Source organism: Heptranchias perlo, unplaced genomic scaffold (genome assembly GCF_035084215.1).
Source record: "Heptranchias perlo isolate sHepPer1 unplaced genomic scaffold, sHepPer1.hap1 HAP1_SCAFFOLD_206, whole genome shotgun sequence".
In the NCBI taxonomy this organism is placed as follows: domain Eukaryota; kingdom Metazoa; phylum Chordata; class Chondrichthyes; order Hexanchiformes; family Hexanchidae; genus Heptranchias; species Heptranchias perlo.
In genome coordinates this window covers 246,274-267,674 of record NW_027139220.1, presented here as the reverse complement: position 1 = coordinate 267,674, position 21,401 = coordinate 246,274, and positions in this window count along the sequence as shown.

Sequence of the window (21,401 nt, the reverse complement as noted above, 5' to 3'; positions counted from 1 at the left end):
CCTCACTACCACCTCCCTCGACCCCTCCACTGTCTCTCATTTGTCACACTGCTTGTCCGACATTCAGTACTGGACGAGCAGGAATTTCCTCCAACTAAATATTGGGAAGACCAAAACCATTGCCTTCAGTCCCCACCACGAACTCCATTCCCGAGTCACCGACTCCATCCCTCTCCCAGGCCACTGTCTGAGGCTGAACCAGACCGTTCGCAACCCTGGTGTGCTATTTGACCCTGAGATGAGCTTCTGACCCCATCACCAGGACCGCCTACTTCCACCTCCGTAACATCACCCGTCTCCGCCCTGCCTCAGCTCATCTGCTGCTGAAACCCTCCTCCGTGCCTTTGTTACTTCCACACTCGACTATTCCAATGCTCTCCTGCCCGGCCTCCCATCATCCACCCTCCATTAACTTGAGCTTATCCAAAACTCTGCTGCCCGTATCCGAACTCACACCAAGTCCCGTTCACCCATCACCCCCTGTGCTCGCTGATCTACATTGGCTCCCGGTCCAGGAATGCCTCGATTTTAATATTCCCATCTTTGTTTCCAAATCCCTCCATGGCCTCGCCCCCTCCCTATCTCTCTAACCCCCTCCATGGCCCTCGCCCCTCTGTATCTCTGTAACCACCTCCATGGCCTCGACCCTCCCGATCTCTGTAACCCCCGCCATGGCCCTCGCCCCCTCCCTATCTCTGTAACCCCCTCCATGGCCCTTGCCCCTCCCTATCTCTGTAACCCCCTCCATGGCCCTCGCCCCTCCCTATCTCCGTAACCCTCTCCATGGCCCTCGCCCCTTCCTATCTCTGTAACCCCCGCCATGGCCCTCGCCCTCTCCCTATCTCTGTAACTCCCTCCATGGCCCTCGCCCCTCCCTATCTCTGCAACCCCCTCCATGGCCCTCGCCCCCTTCCTATCTCTGTAACCCCCTCCATGGCCCTCGCCCCCTCCCTATCTCTGTAACCCCCTCCATGGCCCTCGCCCTCTCCCTATCTCTGTAACCCCCTCCATGGCCTCGCCCCTCCCCATCTCTGTAACTCCCTCCATGGCCTCGCCCCTCCCTATCTCTGTAACCCCCTCCATGGCCCTCGCCCCTCCCTATCTCTGTAACCCCCTCCATGGCCCTCGCCCCCTCCCTATCTCTGTAACCCCCTCCATGGCCTCCCCCCTCCCTCTCTCTGTAACCCCTCCATGGCCCTCGCCCCTCCCTATCTCTGTAACCTCCTCCATGGCCCTCGCCCCTCCCTATCTCTGTAACCCCCTCCATGGCCCTCGCCCCTCCCTATCTCTGTAACCTCCTCCATGGCCCTCGCCCCTCCCTATCTCTGTAACCCCCTCCATGTCCCTCGCCCCTCCCTATCTCTGTAACCCCCTCCATGTCCCTCGCCCCTCCCTATCTCTGTAACCTCCTCCAGTCCTGCAGCCCTCCGAGATCTCTGCGCTCCTCCAATTCTGGCCTCTTGTGCATCTCCCACTCCCTTTGCCTGACCTTTGGCGGCCGTGCCTTCAGCTGGTTCGGCCCCAATCTCTGGAATTCCCTCCGTGAAACCTTTCACCACTCCCTCTTTTAAGACGCATAATCAAACCTAACTCTTTCACCAATCATTTAACCACCGGTCCTAACATCTCCTTCTGTGGCTCGGCCTCTGTATTTGTCTGATTACTCTCCTGTGAAGCATCGCGGGACGTTTAAACACGTCAAAGGTGTTACATAAATGCAAGTGGTGGTTGTTGTTGTTGTTGTTGTTGTTGTTGTTGTTGTTGTAAAGGGCAGGTGGAGGTTCCGCCCTTTACAAGGCCGAGCGGAAAGTACCGGAAACGGTGCCGATCCCGGCATATCCTGGTGGAAATCCGCAGCCATCTCGGGCACCAAGTGCAGTGAACGTACTGGCAACGGCAACTGTAATTCCTGGCCTGGTCTCAAGAGGGAAACATCTCCCAAGGGTCTCCGTCCAACACGAGCCCCTCCCCATTTGGGCCTGTATTTTGCTGATTGGCATATCTGTGCCCAGTTGCACAGCTGTTATATAAGCTTTCAGCTGTTGCATACGCGAGGTTTCAGCCATCTCCTGTACGCGGTTGGATTTGTATGCTGCACTGTGCAGTGCACGTGTGTGTGACTGTAATCTGAAACTGCTGGCTGCTTTGGAGAGAAGTTTCTGGGGTAAGGGTATGACGGGTGACAGAACCAAGGCGGGTCGATGGAGTTGAGGTACAGACCAGCCATGATCTAATTGAATGGGGGAGCAGGCTCGAGTGGCTGGTTGACCTCCTCCTGCTCTATGTTCCTAATTCCCGTAACCATGTCCATGGCTGAAGCCTCTCGGCCACCTTGCCCTGCTGTGATGCATCCGAACCCGAGTCCCATCCTTCACTGACCCTAACTCGCCATCCCTGAGCCCTTCATTGGGCATGTTCGGCGATGCCGTGGCTTGGTAGATCTCCTCACCGCAGCAGGACGGTTTCTCTCGGGCTGCACATCGCAAGAGCGAAGGAGAGGAACGCCCAATTGGATCGGTCCCCGTCCCCTGCCCTCTAAACCGGCAGCAGGGGGGCCACGGACCCTCAGTTGGGACAAGAGCGCACAAGTCTGACGGTGAGACTGCTCGGTTACCTGAGCGACAGGAAGACGTACGGTTACAGGAATTAGGAACAGGAGGAGGCCATTCAGCCCTTCGAGCCTGTTCCCCCATTCAATTACATCGTAGCTGATCTGCATCTTAACCCCATTTACCCGCCTTGGTGCCATATCCCTCGATACCCTCACCCAGCAAAAATCCATCAATCTCAGTTTTGAAATTTTCATTTGACCCTCACCATCCACAGCCTTTTTGGGGCAGAGAGTTCCAGATTCCCACTCCCCTTTGTGTGAAGAAGTGCTTCCTGACATCACCCCCGAACGGCCTGGCTCTAATTTTAAGGTGATGTCCCCTTGTTCTGGACTCGCCCACCAGAGGAAATAATTTCTCTCTATCGACCCTATCAAATCCTTTAATTTATATTAAACACCTCGATCAGATCACCCCTTAATCTTCTCTTTTCAAGGCAATACAAGCCTACTATTCCCTCGGGGGGGTTGGTGTTTGCTGATGGGCATGGGTCTGGTAACTGTGTGTGACGAGGCTCCGATTCCATCTCCCTCGCGCCGAGCTTCTCATTTCATGACGACAGCTGCAAGCTCCTTCCTACTCTTTGACAACCTGCATTCTCAAGCACCTGCCTTGCTTTCCCTCTCTGGCTGGGACTGCACTTGTGTGTCAGCTGGTGGTGTTTTATCGAGCAGAATCCAGCCCAGACACTGCTGCCCCTCACACGTTTCAACATTTCTTGCCATTTGCCACAACGGCTGCTCAGATTCAGCATCTGACCACATTCCAGACAGCAACTAACAGACACTGTCAGCAACTGGGACAGGGTCACACTGACCCAGTGAGGGGAGTGTGAGAGAGTCTGCAAAATGGGACAGGGTCACACTGACCCAGGGAGGGGAGTGTGAGAGAGTCTGTAAATGGGACAGGGACACACTGACCCAGGGAGGGGTGTGAGAGAGTCTGTAAATGGGACAGGGTCACACTGACCCAGGGAGGGGTGTGTGAGAGAGTCTGTAAATGGGACAGGGTCACACTGACCCAGGGAGGGGTGTGAGAGAGTCTGTAAATGGGACAGGGTCACACTGACCCAGGGAGGGGAGTGTGAGAGAGTCTGTAAATGGGACAGGGTCACACTGACCCAGGGAGGGGAGTGTGAGAGAGAGTCTGTAAATGGGACAGGGTCACACTGACCCAGGGAGGGGTGTGTGAGAGAGTCTGTAAATGGGACAGGGTCACACTGACCCAGGGAGGGGAGTGTGAGAGAGTCTGTAAATGGGACAGGGACACACTGACCCAGGGAGGGGAGTGTGAGAGAGTCTGTCAATGGGACAGGGTCAAACTGACCCAGGGAGGGGAGTGTGAGAGAGTCTGTAAATGGGACAGGGACACACTGACCCAGGGAGGGGAGGGTGAGAGAGTCTGTAAATGGGACAGGGTCACACTGACCCAGGGAGGGGAGTGTGAGAGAGTCTCTAAATGGGACAGGGTCACACTGACCCAGGGAGGGGAGTGTGAGAGAGTCTGTAAATGGGACAGGGTCACACTGACCCAGGGAGGGGAGTGTGAGAGAGTCTGTAAATGGGACAGGGACACACTGACCCAGGGAGGGGAGTGTGAGAGAGTCTGTAAATGGGACAGGGTCACACTGACCCAGGGAGGGGAGTGTGAGAGAGTCTGTAAATGGGACAGGGTCACACTGACCCTGGGAGGGGAGTGTGAGAGAGTCTGTAAATGGGACAGGGTCACACTGACCCAGGGAGGGGAGTGTGAGAGAGTCTGTAAATGGGACAGGGACACACTGAACCAGGGAGGGGAGTGTGAAAGAGTCTGTAAATGGGACAGGGTCACACTGACCCAGGGAGGGGAGTGTGAGAGAGTCTGTAAATGGGACAGGGTCACACTGACCCAGGGAGGGGAGTGTGAGAGAGTCTGTAAATGGGACAGGGTCACACTGACCCAGGGAGGGGAGTGTGAGAGAGTCTGTAAATGGGACAGGGTCACACTGACCCAGGGAGGGGAGTGTGAGAGAGTCTGTAAATGGGACAGGGTCACACTGACCCAGGGAGGGGAGTGTGTGAGAGAGTCTGTAAATGGGACAGGATCACACTGACCCAGGGAGGGGAGTGTGAGAGAGTCTGCAAATGGGACAGGGTCACACTGACCCAGGGAGGGGAGTGTGAGAGAGTCTGCAAATGGGACAGGGTCACACTGACCCAGGGAGGTGTGTGTGAGAGAGTCTGCAAATGGGACAGGGTCACACTGACCCAGGGAGGGGAGTGTGAGAGAGTCTGTAAATGGGACAGGATCACACTGACCCAGGGAGGGGAGTGTGAGAGAGTCTGTAAATGGGACAGGGTCACACTGACCCAGGGAGGGGTGTGTGAGAGAGTCTGTCAATGGGACAGAGTCACATTGACCCAGGGAGGGGAGTGTGGGAGAGTCTGTAAATGGGACAGGGTCACACTGACCCAGGGAGGGGAGTGTGGGAGAGTCTGTAAATGGGACAGGGACACACTGACCCAGGGAGGGGAGTGTGAGAGAGTCTGTAATTGGGACAGGGACACACTGACCCAGGGAGGGGAGTGTGAGAGAGTCTGTAAATGGGACAGGGTCACACTGACCCAGGGAGGGGAGTGTGAGAGAGTCTGTAAATGGGACAGGGTCACACTGACCCAGGGAGGGGAGTGTGAGAGAGTCTGTAAATGGGACAGGGTCACACTGACCCTGGGAGGGGAGTGTGAGAGAGTCTGTAAATGGGACAGGGTCACACTGACCCAGGGAGGGGAGTGTGAGAGAGTCTGTAAATGGGACAGGGACACACTGACCCAGGGAGGGGAGTGTGAGAGAGTCTGTAAATGGGACAGGGTCACACTGACCCAGGGAGGGGAGTGTGAGAGAGTCTGTAAATGGGACAGGGTCACACTGACCCTGGGAGGGGAGTGTGAGAGAGTCTGTAAATGGGACAGGGTCACACTGACCCAGGGAGGGGAGTGTGAGAGAGTCTGTAAATGGGACAGGGACACACTGACCCAGGGAGGGGAGTGTGAAAGAGTCTGTAAATGGGACAGGGTCACACTGACCCAGGGAGGGGAGTGTGGGAGAGTCTGTAAATGGGACAGGGTCACACTGACCCAGGGAGGGGAGTCAGGCAGAGTCTGTAAATGGGACAGGGTCACACTGACCCAGGGAGGGGAGTGTGAGAGAGTCTGTAAATGGGACAGGATCACACTGACTCAGGGAGGGGAGTGTGAGAGAGTCTGCAAATGGGACAGGGTCACACTGACCCAGGGAGGGGAGTGTGAGAGAGTCTGCAAATGGGACAGGGTCACACTGACCCAGGGAGGGGAGTGTGAGAGAGTCTGTAAATGGGACAGGGACACACTGACCCAGGGAGGGGAGTGTGAGAGAGTCTGTAAATGGGACAGGGATACACTGACCCAGAGAGGGGAGTGTGAGAGAGTCTGTAAATGGGACAGGGTCACACTGACCCAGGGAGGGGAGTGTGAGAGAGTCTGTAAATGGGACAGGGTCACACTGACCCAGGGAGGGGTGTGTGGGAGAGTCTGTAAATGGGACAAGGTCACACTGACCCAGGGAGGGGAGTGTGAGAGAGTCTGTAAATGGGACAGGGTCACACTGACCCAGGGAGGGGAGTGTGGTAGAGTCTGTAAATGGGACAGGGTCACACTGACCCAGGGAGGGGAGTGTGAGAGAGTCTGTAAATGGGACAGGGTCACACTGACCCAGGGAGGGGAGTGTGAGAGAGTCTGTCAATGGGATAGAGTCACATTGACCCAGGGAGGGGAGTGTGGGAGAGTCTGTAAATGGGACAGGGTCACACTGACCCAGGGATGGGAGTGTGGGAGAATCTGTAAATGGGACAGGGACACACTGACCCAGGGAGGGGAGTGTGAGAGAGTCTGTAAATGGGACAGGGTCACACTGACCCAGGGAGAGGAGTGTGAGAGAGTCTGTAAATGGGACAGGGACACACTGACCCAGGGAGGGGAGTGTGAAAGAGTCTGTAAATGGGACAGGGTCACACTGACCCAGGGAGGGGAGTGTGGGAGAGTCTGTAAATGGGACAGGGTCACACTGACCCAGGGAGAGGAGTGTGAGAGAGTCTGTAAATGGGACAGGGACACACTGACCCAGGGAGGGGAGTGTGAAAGAGTCTGTAAATGGGACAGGGTCACACTGACCCAGGGAGGGGAGTGTGGGAGAGTCTGTAAATGGGACAGGGTCACACTGACCCAGGGAGGGGAGTCAGGCAGAGTCTGTAAATGGGACAGGGTCACACTGACCCAGGGAGGGGAGTGTGAGAGAGTCTGTAAATGGGACAGGATCACACTGACTCAGGGAGGGGAGTGTGAGAGAGTCTGCAAATGGGACAGGGTCACACTGACCCAGGGAGGGGAGTGTGAGAGAGTCTGCAAATGGGACAGGGTCACACTGACCCAGGGAGGGGAGTGTGAGAGAGTCTGTAAATGGGACAGGGACACACTGACCCAGGGAGGGGAGTGTGAGAGAGTCTGTAAATGGGACAGGGATACACTGACCCAGAGAGGGGAGTGTGAGAGAGTCTGTAAATGGGACAGGGTCACACTGACCCAGGGAGGGGAGTGTGAGAGAGTCTGTAAATGGGACAGGGTCACACTGACCCAGGGAGGGGTGTGTGGGAGAGTCTGTAAATGGGACAAGGTCACACTGACCCAGGGAGGGGAGTGTGAGAGAGTCTGTAAATGGGACAGGGTCACACTGACCCAGGGAGGGGAGTGTGGTAGAGTCTGTAAATGGGACAGGGTCACACTGACCCAGGGAGGGGAGTGTGAGAGAGTCTGTAAATGGGACAGGGTCACACTGACCCAGGGAGGGGAGTGTGAGAGAGTCTGTCAATGGGATAGAGTCACATTGACCCAGGGAGGGGAGTGTGGGAGAGTCTGTAAATGGGACAGGGTCACACTGACCCAGGGATGGGAGTGTGGGAGAATCTGTAAATGGGACAGGGACACACTGACCCAGGGAGGGGAGTGTGAGAGAGTCTGTAAATGGGACAGGGTCACACTGACCCAGGGAGAGGAGTGTGAGAGAGTCTGTAAATGGGACAGGGTCACACTGACCCAGGGAGGGGAGTGTGGGACAGTCTGCAAATGGGACAGGTTCACACTGACCCAGGGAGGGGAGTGTGAGAGAGTCTGTAAATGGGACAGGGTCACACTGACCCAGGGAGGGGAGTGTGAGAGAGTCTGTAATTGGGACAGGGTCACACTGACCCTGGGAGGGGAGTGTGAGAGAGTCTGTAAATGGGACAGGGTCACACTGACCCAGGGAGGGGAGTGTGAGAGAGTCTGTAAATGGGACAGGGTCACACTGACCCAGGGAGGGGAGTGTGAGAGAGTCTGTAAATGGGACAGGATCACACTGACCCAGGGAGGGGAGTGTGAGAGAGTCTGTAAATGGGACAGGGTCACACTGACCCAGGGAGGGGTGTGTGAGAGAGTCTGTCAATGGGACAGAGTCACATTGACCCAGGGAGGGGAGTGTGGGAGAGTCTGTAAATGGGACAGGGTCACACTGACCCAGGGAGGGGAGTGTGGGAGAGTCTGTAAATGGGACAGGGACACACTGACCCAGGGAGGGGAGTGTGAGAGAGTCTGTAATTGGGACAGGGACACACTGACCCAGGGAGGGGAGTGTGAGAGAGTCTGTAAATGGGACAGGGTCACACTGACCCAGGGAGGGGAGTGTGAGAGAGTCTGTAAATGGGACAGGGTCACACTGACCCAGGGAGGGGAGTGTGAGAGAGTCTGTAAATGGGACAGGGTCACACTGACCCTGGGAGGGGAGTGTGAGAGAGTCTGTAAATGGGACAGGGTCACACTGACCCAGGGAGGGGAGTGTGAGAGAGTCTGTAAATGGGACAGGGACACACTGACCCAGGGAGGGGAGTGTGAGAGAGTCTGTAAATGGGACAGGGTCACACTGACCCAGGGAGGGGAGTGTGAGAGAGTCTGTAAATGGGACAGGGTCACACTGACCCTGGGAGGGGAGTGTGAGAGAGTCTGTAAATGGGACAGGGTCACACTGACCCAGGGAGGGGAGTGTGAGAGAGTCTGTAAATGGGACAGGGACACACTGACCCAGGGAGGGGAGTGTGAAAGAGTCTGTAAATGGGACAGGGTCACACTGACCCAGGGAGGGGAGTGTGGGAGAGTCTGTAAATGGGACAGGGTCACACTGACCCAGGGAGGGGAGTCAGGCAGAGTCTGTAAATGGGACAGGGTCACACTGACCCAGGGAGGGGAGTGTGAGAGAGTCTGTAAATGGGACAGGATCACACTGACTCAGGGAGGGGAGTGTGAGAGAGTCTGCAAATGGGACAGGGTCACACTGACCCAGGGAGGGGAGTGTGAGAGAGTCTGCAAATGGGACAGGGTCACACTGACCCAGGGAGGGGAGTGTGAGAGAGTCTGTAAATGGGACAGGGACACACTGACCCAGGGAGGGGAGTGTGAGAGAGTCTGTAAATGGGACAGGGATACACTGACCCAGAGAGGGGAGTGTGAGAGAGTCTGTAAATGGGACAGGGTCACACTGACCCAGGGAGGGGAGTGTGAGAGAGTCTGTAAATGGGACAGGGTCACACTGACCCAGGGAGGGGTGTGTGGGAGAGTCTGTAAATGGGACAAGGTCACACTGACCCAGGGAGGGGAGTGTGAGAGAGTCTGTAAATGGGACAGGGTCACACTGACCCAGGGAGGGGAGTGTGGTAGAGTCTGTAAATGGGACAGGGTCACACTGACCCAGGGAGGGGAGTGTGAGAGAGTCTGTAAATGGGACAGGGTCACACTGACCCAGGGAGGGGAGTGTGAGAGAGTCTGTCAATGGGATAGAGTCACATTGACCCAGGGAGGGGAGTGTGGGAGAGTCTGTAAATGGGACAGGGTCACACTGACCCAGGGATGGGAGTGTGGGAGAATCTGTAAATGGGACAGGGACACACTGACCCAGGGAGGGGAGTGTGAGAGAGTCTGTAAATGGGACAGGGTCACACTGACCCAGGGAGAGGAGTGTGAGAGAGTCTGTAAATGGGACAGGGACACACTGACCCAGGGAGGGGAGTGTGAAAGAGTCTGTAAATGGGACAGGGTCACACTGACCCAGGGAGGGGAGTGTGGGAGAGTCTGTAAATGGGACAGGGTCACACTGACCCAGGGAGAGGAGTGTGAGAGAGTCTGTAAATGGGACAGGGACACACTGACCCAGGGAGGGGAGTGTGAAAGAGTCTGTAAATGGGACAGGGTCACACTGACCCAGGGAGGGGAGTGTGGGAGAGTCTGTAAATGGGACAGGGTCACACTGACCCAGGGAGGGGAGTCAGGCAGAGTCTGTAAATGGGACAGGGTCACACTGACCCAGGGAGGGGAGTGTGAGAGAGTCTGTAAATGGGACAGGATCACACTGACTCAGGGAGGGGAGTGTGAGAGAGTCTGCAAATGGGACAGGGTCACACTGACCCAGGGAGGGGAGTGTGAGAGAGTCTGCAAATGGGACAGGGTCACACTGACCCAGGGAGGGGAGTGTGAGAGAGTCTGTAAATGGGACAGGGACACACTGACCCAGGGAGGGGAGTGTGAGAGAGTCTGTAAATGGGACAGGGATACACTGACCCAGAGAGGGGAGTGTGAGAGAGTCTGTAAATGGGACAGGGTCACACTGACCCAGGGAGGGGAGTGTGAGAGAGTCTGTAAATGGGACAGGGTCACACTGACCCAGGGAGGGGTGTGTGGGAGAGTCTGTAAATGGGACAAGGTCACACTGACCCAGGGAGGGGAGTGTGAGAGAGTCTGTAAATGGGACAGGGTCACACTGACCCAGGGAGGGGAGTGTGGTAGAGTCTGTAAATGGGACAGGGTCACACTGACCCAGGGAGGGGAGTGTGAGAGAGTCTGTAAATGGGACAGGGTCACACTGACCCAGGGAGGGGAGTGTGAGAGAGTCTGTCAATGGGATAGAGTCACATTGACCCAGGGAGGGGAGTGTGGGAGAGTCTGTAAATGGGACAGGGTCACACTGACCCAGGGATGGGAGTGTGGGAGAATCTGTAAATGGGACAGGGACACACTGACCCAGGGAGGGGAGTGTGAGAGAGTCTGTAAATGGGACAGGGTCACACTGACCCAGGGAGAGGAGTGTGAGAGAGTCTGTAAATGGGACAGGGTCACACTGACCCAGGGAGGGGAGTGTGGGACAGTCTGCAAATGGGACAGGTTCACACTGACCCAGGGAGGGGAGTGTGAGAGAGTCTGTAAATGGGACAGGGTCACACTGACCCAGGGAGGGGAGTGTGAGAGAGTCTGTAATTGGGACAGGGTCACACTGACCCTGGGAGGGGAGTGTGAGAGAGTCTGTAAATGGGACAGGGTCACACTGACCCAGGGAGGGGAGTGTGAGAGAGTCTGTAAATGGGACAGGGTCACACTGACCCAGGGAGGGGAGTGTGAGAGAGTCTGTAAATGGGACAGGGTCACACTGACCCAGGGAGGAGTGTGAGAGAGTCTGTAAATGGGACAGGGTCACACTGACCCAGGGAGGGGAGTGTGAGAGAGTCTTTAAATGGGACAGGGTCACACTGACGCAGGGAGGAGTGTGAGAGAGTCCGTAAATGGGACAGGGTCACACTGACCCAGGGAGGGGAGTGTGAGAGAGTCTGTAAACGGGACAGGGTCACACCGACCCTGGGAGGGGAGTGTGAGAGAGTCTGTAAATGGGACAGGGTCACACTGACCCAGGGAGGGGAGTGTGAGAGAGTCTGTAAATGGGACAGGGACACACTGACCCTGGGAGGGGAGTGTGAGAGAGTCTGTAAATGGGACAGGGTCAAACTGACCCAGGGAGGGGAGTGTGAGAGAGTCTTTAAATGGGACAGGGTCACACTGACCCTGGGAGGGGTGTGTGAGAGAGTCTGTAAATGGGACAGGGTCACACTGACCCAGGGAGGGGAGTGTGAGAGAGTCTGTAAATGGGACAGGGACACACTGACCCAGGGAGGGGAGTGTGGGAGAGTCTGTAAATGGGACAGGGTCACACTGACCCAGGGAGGGGAGTCAGGCAGAGTCTGTAAATGGGACAGGGTCACACTGACCGAGGGAGGTGAGTGTGAGAGAGTCTGTGAATGGGACAGGATCACACTGACCCAGGGAGGGGAGTGTGAGAGAGTCTGCAAATGGGACAGGGTCACACTGACCCAGGGAGGGGAGTGTGAGAGAGTCTGCAAATGGGACAGGGTCACACTGACCCAGGGAGGGGTGTGTGAGAGAGTCTGCAAATGGGACAGGGTCACACTGACCCAGGGAGGGGAGTGTGAGAGAGTCTGTAAATGGGACAGGATCACACTGACCCAGGGAGGGGAGTGTGAGAGAGTCTGTAAATGGGACAGGGTCACACTGACCCAGGGAGGGGAGTGTGAGAGAGTCTGTCAATGGGACAGAGTCACATTGACCCAGGGAGGGGAGTGTGGGAGAGTCTGTAAATGGGACAGGGTCACACTGACCCAGGGAGGGGAGTGTGGGAGAGTCTGTAAATGGGACAGGGACACACTGACCCAGGGAGGGGTGTGAGAGAGTCTGTAAATGGGACAGGGACACACTGACCCAGGGAGGGGAGTGTGAGAGACTCTGCAAATGGGACAGGGTCACACTGACCCAGGGAGGGGAGTGTGAGAGAGTCTGTAAATGGGACAGGGTCACACTGACCCAGGGAGGGGAGTGTGGGAGAGTCTGTAAATGGGACAGGGTCACACTGACCCAGGGAGGGGAGTGTGAGAGAGTCTGCAAATGGGACAGGGTCACACTGACCCAGGGAGTGGAGTGTGGGAGAGTCTGTAAATGGGACAGGGTCACACTGACCCAGGGAGGGGAGTGTGAGAGAGTCTGTAAATGGGACAGGGTCACACTGACCCAGGGAGGGGAGTGTGAGAGAGTCTGTCAATGGGACAGAGTCACATTGACCCAGGGAGGGGAGTGTGGGAGAGTCTGTAAATGGGACAGGGTCACACTGACCCAGGGAGGGGAGTGTGGGACAGTCTGCAAATGGGACAGGTTCACACTGACCCAGGGAGGGGAGTGTGAGAGTGTCTGTAATTGGGACAGGGTCACACTGACCCTGGGAGGGGAGTGTGAGAGAGTCTGTAAATGGGACAGGGTCACACTGACCCAGGGACGGGAGTGTGAGGGAGTCTGCAAATGGGACAGGGTCACACTGACCCAGGGAGGGGAGTGTGAGAGAGAGTCTGTAAATGGGACAGGGACACACTGACCCAGGGAGGGGTGTGTGGGAGAGTCTGTCAATGGGACAGGGCCACACTGACCCAGGGAGGGGTGTGTGGGAGAGTCTGTAAATGGGACAGGGCCACACTGACCCAGGGAGGGGTGTGTGGGACAGTCTGTAAATGGGACAGGGTCACACTGACCCAGGGAGGAGAGTGTGAGAGAGTCTGTAAATGGGACAGGGTCACACTGAACCAGGGACGGGTGTGAGAGAGAGTCTGTGAATGGGACAGGGTCACACTGACCCAGGGAGGGGAGTGTGAGAGAGTCTGGAAATGGGACAGGGTCACACTGACCCAGGGAGGGGAGTGTGAGAGAGTCTGTAAATGGGACAGGGTCACACTGACCCAGGGAGGGGAGTGTGAGAGAGTCTGCAAATGGGACAGTGTCACACTGACCCAGGGAGGGGAGTGTGAGAGAGTCTGTAAATGGGACAGGGTCACACTGACCCAGGGAGGGGAGTGTGAGAGAGTCTGTAAATGGGACAGGGTCACACTGACCCAGGGAGGGGAGTGTGAGAGAGTCTGTAAATGGGACAGGGTCACACTGACCCAGGGAGAGGTGCGTGAGAGACTCTGTATATGGGACAGGGTCACACTGACCCAGGGAGGGGAGTGTGAGAGAGTCTGTAAATGGGACAGGGACACACTGACCCAGGGAGGGGAGTGTGAAAGAGTCTGTAAATGGGACAGGGTCACACTGACCCAGGTAGGGGAGTGTGGGAGAGTCTGTAAATGGGACAGGGTCACACTGACCCAGGGAGGGGAGTCAGGCAGAGTCTGTAAATGGGACAGGGTCACACTGACCCAGGGAGGGGAGTGTGAGAGAGTCTGCAAATGGGACAGGGTCACACTGACCCAGGGAGGGGAGTGTGAGAGAGTCTGCAAATGGGACAGGGTCACACTGACCCAGGGAGGGGTGTGTGAGAGAGTCTGTAAATGGGACAGGGTCACACTGACCCAGGGAGGGGAGTGTGGGACAGTCTGCAAATGGGACAGGTTCACACTGACCCAGGGAGGGGAGTGTGAGAGAGTCTATAAATGGGACAGGGTCACACTGACCCAGGGAGGGGAGTGTGAGAGAGTCTGTAATTGGGACAGGGTCACACTGACCCTGGGAGGGGAGTGTGAGAGAGTCTGGAAATGGGACAGGGTCACACTGACCCAGGGAGGGGAGTGTGAGGGAGTCTGCAAATGGGACAGGGTCACACTGACCCAGGGAGGGGTGTGTGGGAGAGTCTGTAAATGGGACAGGGCCACACTGACCCACGGAGGGGTGAGTGGGAGAGTCTGTAAATGGGACAGGGTCACACTGACCCAGGGAGGGGAGTGTGAGAGAGTCTGTAAATGGGACAGGGTCACACTGACCCAGGGAGGGGAGTGTGAGAGAGTCTGTAAATGGGACAGGGTCACACTGACCCAGGGAGGGGAGTGTGAGAGAGTCTGTAAATGGGACAGGGTCACACTGACCCAGGGAAGGGTGTGAGAGAGAGTCTGTGAATGGGACAGGGTCACACTGACCCAGGGAGGGGAGTGTGAGAGAGTCTGGAAATGGGACAGGGTCACACTGACCCAGGGAGGGGAGTGTGGGAGAGTCTGTAAATGGGACAGGGTCACACTGACCCAGGGAGGGGAGTGTGAGAGAGTCTGTAAATGGGACAGGGTCACACTGACCCAGGGAGGGGAGTGTGAGAGAGTCTGCAAATGGGACAGTGTCACACTGACCCAGGGAGGGGAGTGTGAGAGAGTCTGTAAATGGGACAGGGTCACACTGACGCAGGGAGGAGTGTGAGAGAGTCCGTAAATGGGACAGGGTCACACTGACCCAGGGAGGGGAGTGTGAGAGAGTCTGTAAATGGGACAGGGTCACACTGACCCAGGGAGGGGAGTGTGAGAGAGTCTGTAAATGGGACAGGGTCACACTGACCCAGGGAGGGGAGTGTGAGAGAGTCTGTAAATGGGACAGGGACACACTGACCCAGGGAGGGGAGTGTGGGAGAGTCTGTAAATGGGACAGGGTCACACTGACCCAGGGAGGGGAGTCAGGCAGAGTCTGTAAATGGGACAGGGTCACACTGACCCAGGGAGGGGAGTGTGAGAGAGTCTGTAAATGGGACAGGATCACACTGACCCAGGGAGGGGAGTGTGAGAGAGTCTGCAAATGGGACAGGGTCACACTGACCCAGGGAGGGGAGTGTGAGAGAGTCTGCAAATGGGACAGGGTCACACTGACCCAGGGAGGGGAGTGTGAGAGAGTCTGTAAATGGGACAGGGTCACACTGACCCAGGGAGGGGAGTGTGAGAGAGTCTGTAAATGGGACAGGATCACACTGACCCAGGGAGGGGAGTGTGAGAGAGTCTGTAAATGGGACAGGGTCACACTTACCCAGGGAGGGGTGTGTGAGAGAGTCTGTCAATGGGACAGAGTCACATTGACCCAGGGAGGGGAGTGTGGGAGAGTCTGTAAATGGGACAGGGTCACACTGACCCAGGGAGGGGAGTGTGGGACGGTCTGTAAATGGGACAGGGACACACTGACCCAGGGAGGGGAGTGTGAGAGAGTCTGTAAATGGGACAGGGACACACTGACCCAGGGAGGGGAGTGTGAGAGAGTCTGTAAATGGGACAGGGTCACACTGACCCAGGGAGGGGAGTGTGAGAGAGTCTGTAAATGGGACAGGGTCACACTGACCCAGGGAGGGGAGTGTGGGAGAGTCTGTAAATAGGACAGGGTCACACTGACCCAGGGAGGGGAGTGTGAGAGAGTCTGTAAATGGGACAGGGTCACACTGACCCAGGGAGTGGAGTGTGGGAGAGTCTGTAAATGGGACAGGGTCACACTGACCCAGGGAGGGGAGTGTGAGAGAGTCTGTAAATGGGACAGGGTCACACTGACCCAGGGAGGGGAGTGTGAGAGAGTCTGTCAATGGGACAGAGTCACATTGACCCAGGGAGGGGAGTGTGGGAGAGTCTGTAAATGGGACAGGTTCACACTGATCCAGGGAGGGGAGTGTGGGACAGTCTGCAAATGGGACAGGTTCACACTGACCCAGGGAGGGGAGTGTGAGAGAGTCTGTAATTGGGACAGGGTCACACTGACCCTGGGAGGGGAGTGTGAGAGAGTCTGTAAATGGGACAGGGTCACACTGACCCAGGGAGGGGAGTGTGAGGGAGTCTGCAAATGGGACAGGGTCACACTGACCCAGGGAGGGGAGTGTGAGAGAGAGTCTGTAAATGGGACAGGGCCACACTGACCCAGGGAGGGGTGTGTGGGAGACTCTGTAAATGGGACAGGGCCACACTGACCCAGGGAGGGGTGTGTGGGAGAGTCTGTAAATGGGACAGGGCCACACTGACCCAGGGAGGGGTGTGTGGGACAGTCTGTAAATGGGACAGGGTCACACTGACCCAGGGAGGGGAGTGTGAGAGAGTCTGTAAATGGGACAGGGTCACACTGACCCAGGGAGGGGTGTGAGAGAGAGTCTGTGAATGGGACAGGGTCACACTGACCCAGGGAGGGGAGTGTGGGAGAGTCTGTAAATGGGACAGGGTCACACTGACCCAGGGAGGGGTGTGAGAGAGAGTCTGTGAATGGGACAGGGTCACACTGACCCAGGGAGGGGAGTGTGGGAGAGTCTGTAAATGGGACAGGGTCACACTGACCCAGGGAGGTGTATGAGAGAGAGTCTGTGAATGGGACAGGGTCACACTGACCCAGGGAGGGGAGTGTGGGAGAGTCTGGAAATGGGACAGGGTCACACTGACCCAGGGAGGGGAGTGTGGGAGAGTCTGTAAATGGGACAGGGTCACACTGACCCAGGGAGGGGAGTGTGAGAGAGTCTGTAAATGGGACAGGGTCACACTGACCCAGGGAGGGGAGTGTGAGAGAGTCTGTAAATGGGACAGGGTCACACTGACCCAGGGAGGGGAGTGTGAGAGAGTCTGCAAATGGGACAGTGTCACACTGACCCAGGGAGGGGAGTGTGAGAGAGTCTGTAAATGGGACAGGGTCACACTGACCCAGGGAGGGGAGTGTGAGAGAGTCTGTAAATGGGACAGGGTCACACTGACACAGGGAGGGGAGTGTGAGAGAGTCTGTAAATGGGACAGGGTCACACTGACCCAGGGAGAGGTGCGTGAGAGACTCTGTATATGGGACAGGGCCACACTGACCCAGGGAGGGGTGTGTGGGACAGTCTGTAAATGGGACAGGGTCACACTGACCCAGGGAGGGGAGTGTGAGAGAGTCTGTAAATGGGACAGGGTCACACTGACCCAGGGAGGGGTGTGAGAGAGAGTCTGTGAATGGGACAGGGTCACACTGACCCAGGGAGGGGAGTGTGGGAGAGTCTGTAAATGGGACAGGGTCACACTGACCCAGGGAGGGGTGTGAGAGAGAGTCTGTGAATGGGACAGGGTCACACTGACCCAGGGAGGGGAGTGTGGGAGAGTCTGTAAATGGGAAAGGGTCACACTGACCCAGGGAGGGGTATGAGAGAGAGTCTGTGAATGGGACAGGGTCACACTGACCCAGGGAGGGGAGTGTGGGAGAGTCTGGAAATGGGACAGGGTCACACTGACCCAGGGAGGGGAGTGTGGGAGAGTCTGTAAATGGGCCAGGGTCACACTGACCCAGGGAGGGGAGTGTGAGAGAGTCTGTAAATGGGACAGGGTCACACTGACCCAGGGAGGGGAGTGTGAGAGAGTCTGTAAATGGGACAGGGTCACACTGACCCAGGGAGGGGAGTGTGAGAGAGTCTGCAAATGGGACAGTGTCACACTGACCCAGGGAGGGAAATGTGAGAGAGTCTGTAAATGGGACAGGGTCACACTGACCCAGGGAGGGGAGTGTGAGAGAGTCTGTAAATGGGACAGGGTCACACTGACACAGGGAGGGGAGTGTGAGAGAGTCTGCAAATGGGACAGGGTCACACTGACCCAGGGAGAGGTGCGTGAGAGACTCTGTATATGGGACAGGGTCACACTGACCCAGGGAGGGGAGTGTGAGAGAGTCTGTAAATGGGACAGGGTCACACTGAACCAGGGAGGGGAGTGTGAGAGAGTCTGTAAACGGGACAGGGTCACACTGACCCAGGGAGGGGAGTGAGGGAGAATCTGTAAATGGGACAGGGTCACACTGACCCAGGGAGGGGAGTGAGGGAGAATCTGTAAATGGGACAGGGTCACACTGACCCAGGGAGGGGAGTGTGAGAGAGTCTGTAAATGGGACAGCGTCACACTGACCCAGGGAGGGGAGTGTGAGAGAGTCTGTAAATGGGACAGGGACACACTGACCCAGGGAGGGGAGTGTGAGAGAGTCTGTAAATGGGACAGGGTCACACTGACCCAGGGAGGGGAGTGTGAGAGAGTCTGTAAATGGGACAGGGTCACACTGACCCAGGGAGGGGTGTGAGAGAGAGTCTGTGAATGGGACAGGGTCACACTGACCCAGGGAGGGGAGTGTGGGAGAGTCTGTAAATGGGACAGGGTCACACTGACCCAGGGAGGGGTGTGAGAGAGAGTCTGTGAATGGGACAGGGTCACACTGACCCAGGGAGGGGAGTGTGGGAGAGTCTGTAAATGGGACAGGGTCACACTGACCCAGGGAGGGGTATGAGAGAGAGTCTGTGAATGGGACAGGGTCACACTGACCCAGGGAGGGGAGTGTGGGAGAGTCTGGAAATGGGACAGGGTCACACTGACCCAGGGAGGGGAGTGTGGGAGAGTCTGTAAATGGGACAGGGTCACACTGACCCAGGGAGGGGAGTGTGAGAGAGTCTGTAAATGGGACAGGGTCACACTGACCCAGGGAGGGGAGTGTGAGAGAGTCTGTAAATGGGACAGGGTCACACTGACCCAGGGAGGGGAGTGTGAGAGAGTCTGCAAATGGGACAGTGTCACACTGACCCAGGGAGGGGAGTGTGAGAGAGTCTGTAAATGGGACAGGGTCACACTGACCCAGGGAGGGGAGTGTGAGAGAGTCTGTAAATGGGACAGGGTCACACTGACACAGGGAGGGGAGTGTGAGAGAGTCTGTAAATGGGACAGGGTCACACTGACCCAGGGAGAGGTGCGTGAGAGACTCTGTATATGGGACAGGGTCACACTGACCCAGGGAGGGGAGTGTGAGAGAGTCTGTAAATGGGACAGGGTCACACTGAACCAGGGAGGGGAGTGTGAGAGAGTCTGTAAACGGGACAGGGTCACACTGACCCAGGGAGGGGAGTGAGGGAGAATCTGTAAATGGGACAGGGTCACACTGACCCAGGGAGGGGAGTGAGGGAGAATCTGTAAATGGGACAGGGTCACACTGACCCAGGGAGGGGAGTGTGAGAGAGTCTGTAAATGGGACAGGGTCACACTGACCCAGGGAGGGGAGTGTGAGAGAGTCTGTAAATGGGACAGGGACACACTGACCCAGGGAGGGGAGTGTGGGAGAGTCTGTAAATGGGACAGTGTCACACTGACCCAGGGAGGGGAGTGTGAGAGAGTCTGTAAATGGGACAGGGTCACACTGACCCAGTGAGGGGAGTGTGAGAGAGTCTGTAAATGGGACAGGGACACACTGACCCAGGGAGGGGAGTGTGAGGGAGTCTGCAAATGGGACAGGGACACACTGACCCAGGGAGGGGAGTGTGAGAGAGTCTGTAAATGGGACAGGGACACACTGACCCAGGGAGGGGTGTGTGGGAGAGTCTGTAAATGGGAGAGGGTCACACTGACCCAGGGAGGGGAGTGTGAGAGAGTCTGTAAATGGGACAGTGTCACACTGACCCAGGGAGGGGATTGTGAAGGAGTCTGTAAATGGGACAGGGTCACACTGACCCAGGGAGGGGATTGTGAGGGAGTCTGTAAATGGGACAGGGTCACACTGACCCAGGGAGGGGAGTGTGAGAGAGTCTGTAAATGGGACAGGGTCACACTGACCCAGGGAGGGGATTGTGAGGGAGTCTGTAAATGGGATAGGGTCACACTGACCCAGGGAGGGGAGTGTGAGAGAGTCTGTAAATGGGAGAGGGACACACTGACCCAGGGAGGGGAGTGTGAGAGAGTCTGTAAATGGGACAGGGTCACACTGACCCAGGGAGGGGAGTGTGAGAGAGTCTGTAAATGGGACAGGGTCACACTGACCCAGGGAGGGGAGTGTGAGAGAGTCTGTAAATGGGTCAGGGTCACACTGACCCAGGGAGGGGAGTGTGAGAGTCTGTAAACGGAACAGGGTCACACTGACCAAGGGAGGGGAGTGTGGGAGAGTCTGTAAATGGGACAGGGTCACACTGACCCAGGGAGGGGAGTGTGAGAGAGTCTATAAATGGGACAGGATCACACTGACCCAGGGAGGGGAGTGTGAGAGAGTCTGTAAATGGGACAGGGTCACACTGACCCAGGGAGGGGAGTGTGAGAGTCTGTAAACGGGACAGGGTCACACTGACCCAGGGAGGGGAGTCAGGCAGAGTCTGTAAATGGAACAGGGTCACACTGACCCAGGGAGGGGAGTGTGAGAGAGTCTGTAAATGGGACAGGATCACACTGACCCAGGGAGGGGAGTGTGAGAGAGTCTGCAAATGGGACAGGGTCACACTGACCCAGGGAGGGGAGTGTGAGAGAGTGTGTAAATGGGACAGGGTCACACTGACCCAGGGAGGGGAGTGTGAGAGAGTCTGTAAATGGGAGAGGATCACACTGACCCAGGGAGGGGAGTGTGAGAGAGTCTGTAAATGGGACAGGGTCACACTTACCCAGGGAGGGGTGTGTGAGAGAGTCTGTCAATGGGACAGAGTCACATTGACCCAGGGAGGGGAGTGTGGGAGAGTCTGTAAATGGGACAGGGTCACACTGACCCAGGGAGGGGAGTGTGGGACGGTCTGCAAATGGGACAGGGACACACTGACCCAGGGAGGGGAGTGTGAGAGAGTCTGTAAATGGGACAGGGACACACTGACCCAGGGAGGGGAGTGTGAGAGAGTCTGTAAATGGGACAGGGTCACACTGACCCAGGGAGGGGAGTGTGAGAGAGTCTGTAAATGGGACAGGGTCACACTGACCCAGGGAGGGGAGTGTGGGAGAGTCTGTAAATAGGACAGGGTCACACTGACCCAGGGAGGGGAGTGTGAGAGAGTCTGTAAATGGGACAGGGTCACACTGACCCAGGGAGTGGAGTGTGGGAGAGTCTGTAAATGGGACAGGGTCACACTGACCCAGGGAGGGGAGTGTGAGAGAGTCTGTAAATGGGACAGGGTCACACTGACCCAGGGAGGGGAGTGTGAGAGAGTCTGTCAATGGGACAGAGTCACATTGACCCAGGGAGGGGAATGTGGGAGAGTCTGTAAATGGGACAGGTTCACACTGATCCAGGGAGGGGAGTGTGGGACAGTCTGCAAATGGGACAGGTTCACACTGACCCAGGGAGGGGAGTGTGAGAGAGTCTGTAATTGGGACAGGGTCACACTGACCCTGGGAGGGGAGTGTGAGAGAGTCTGTAA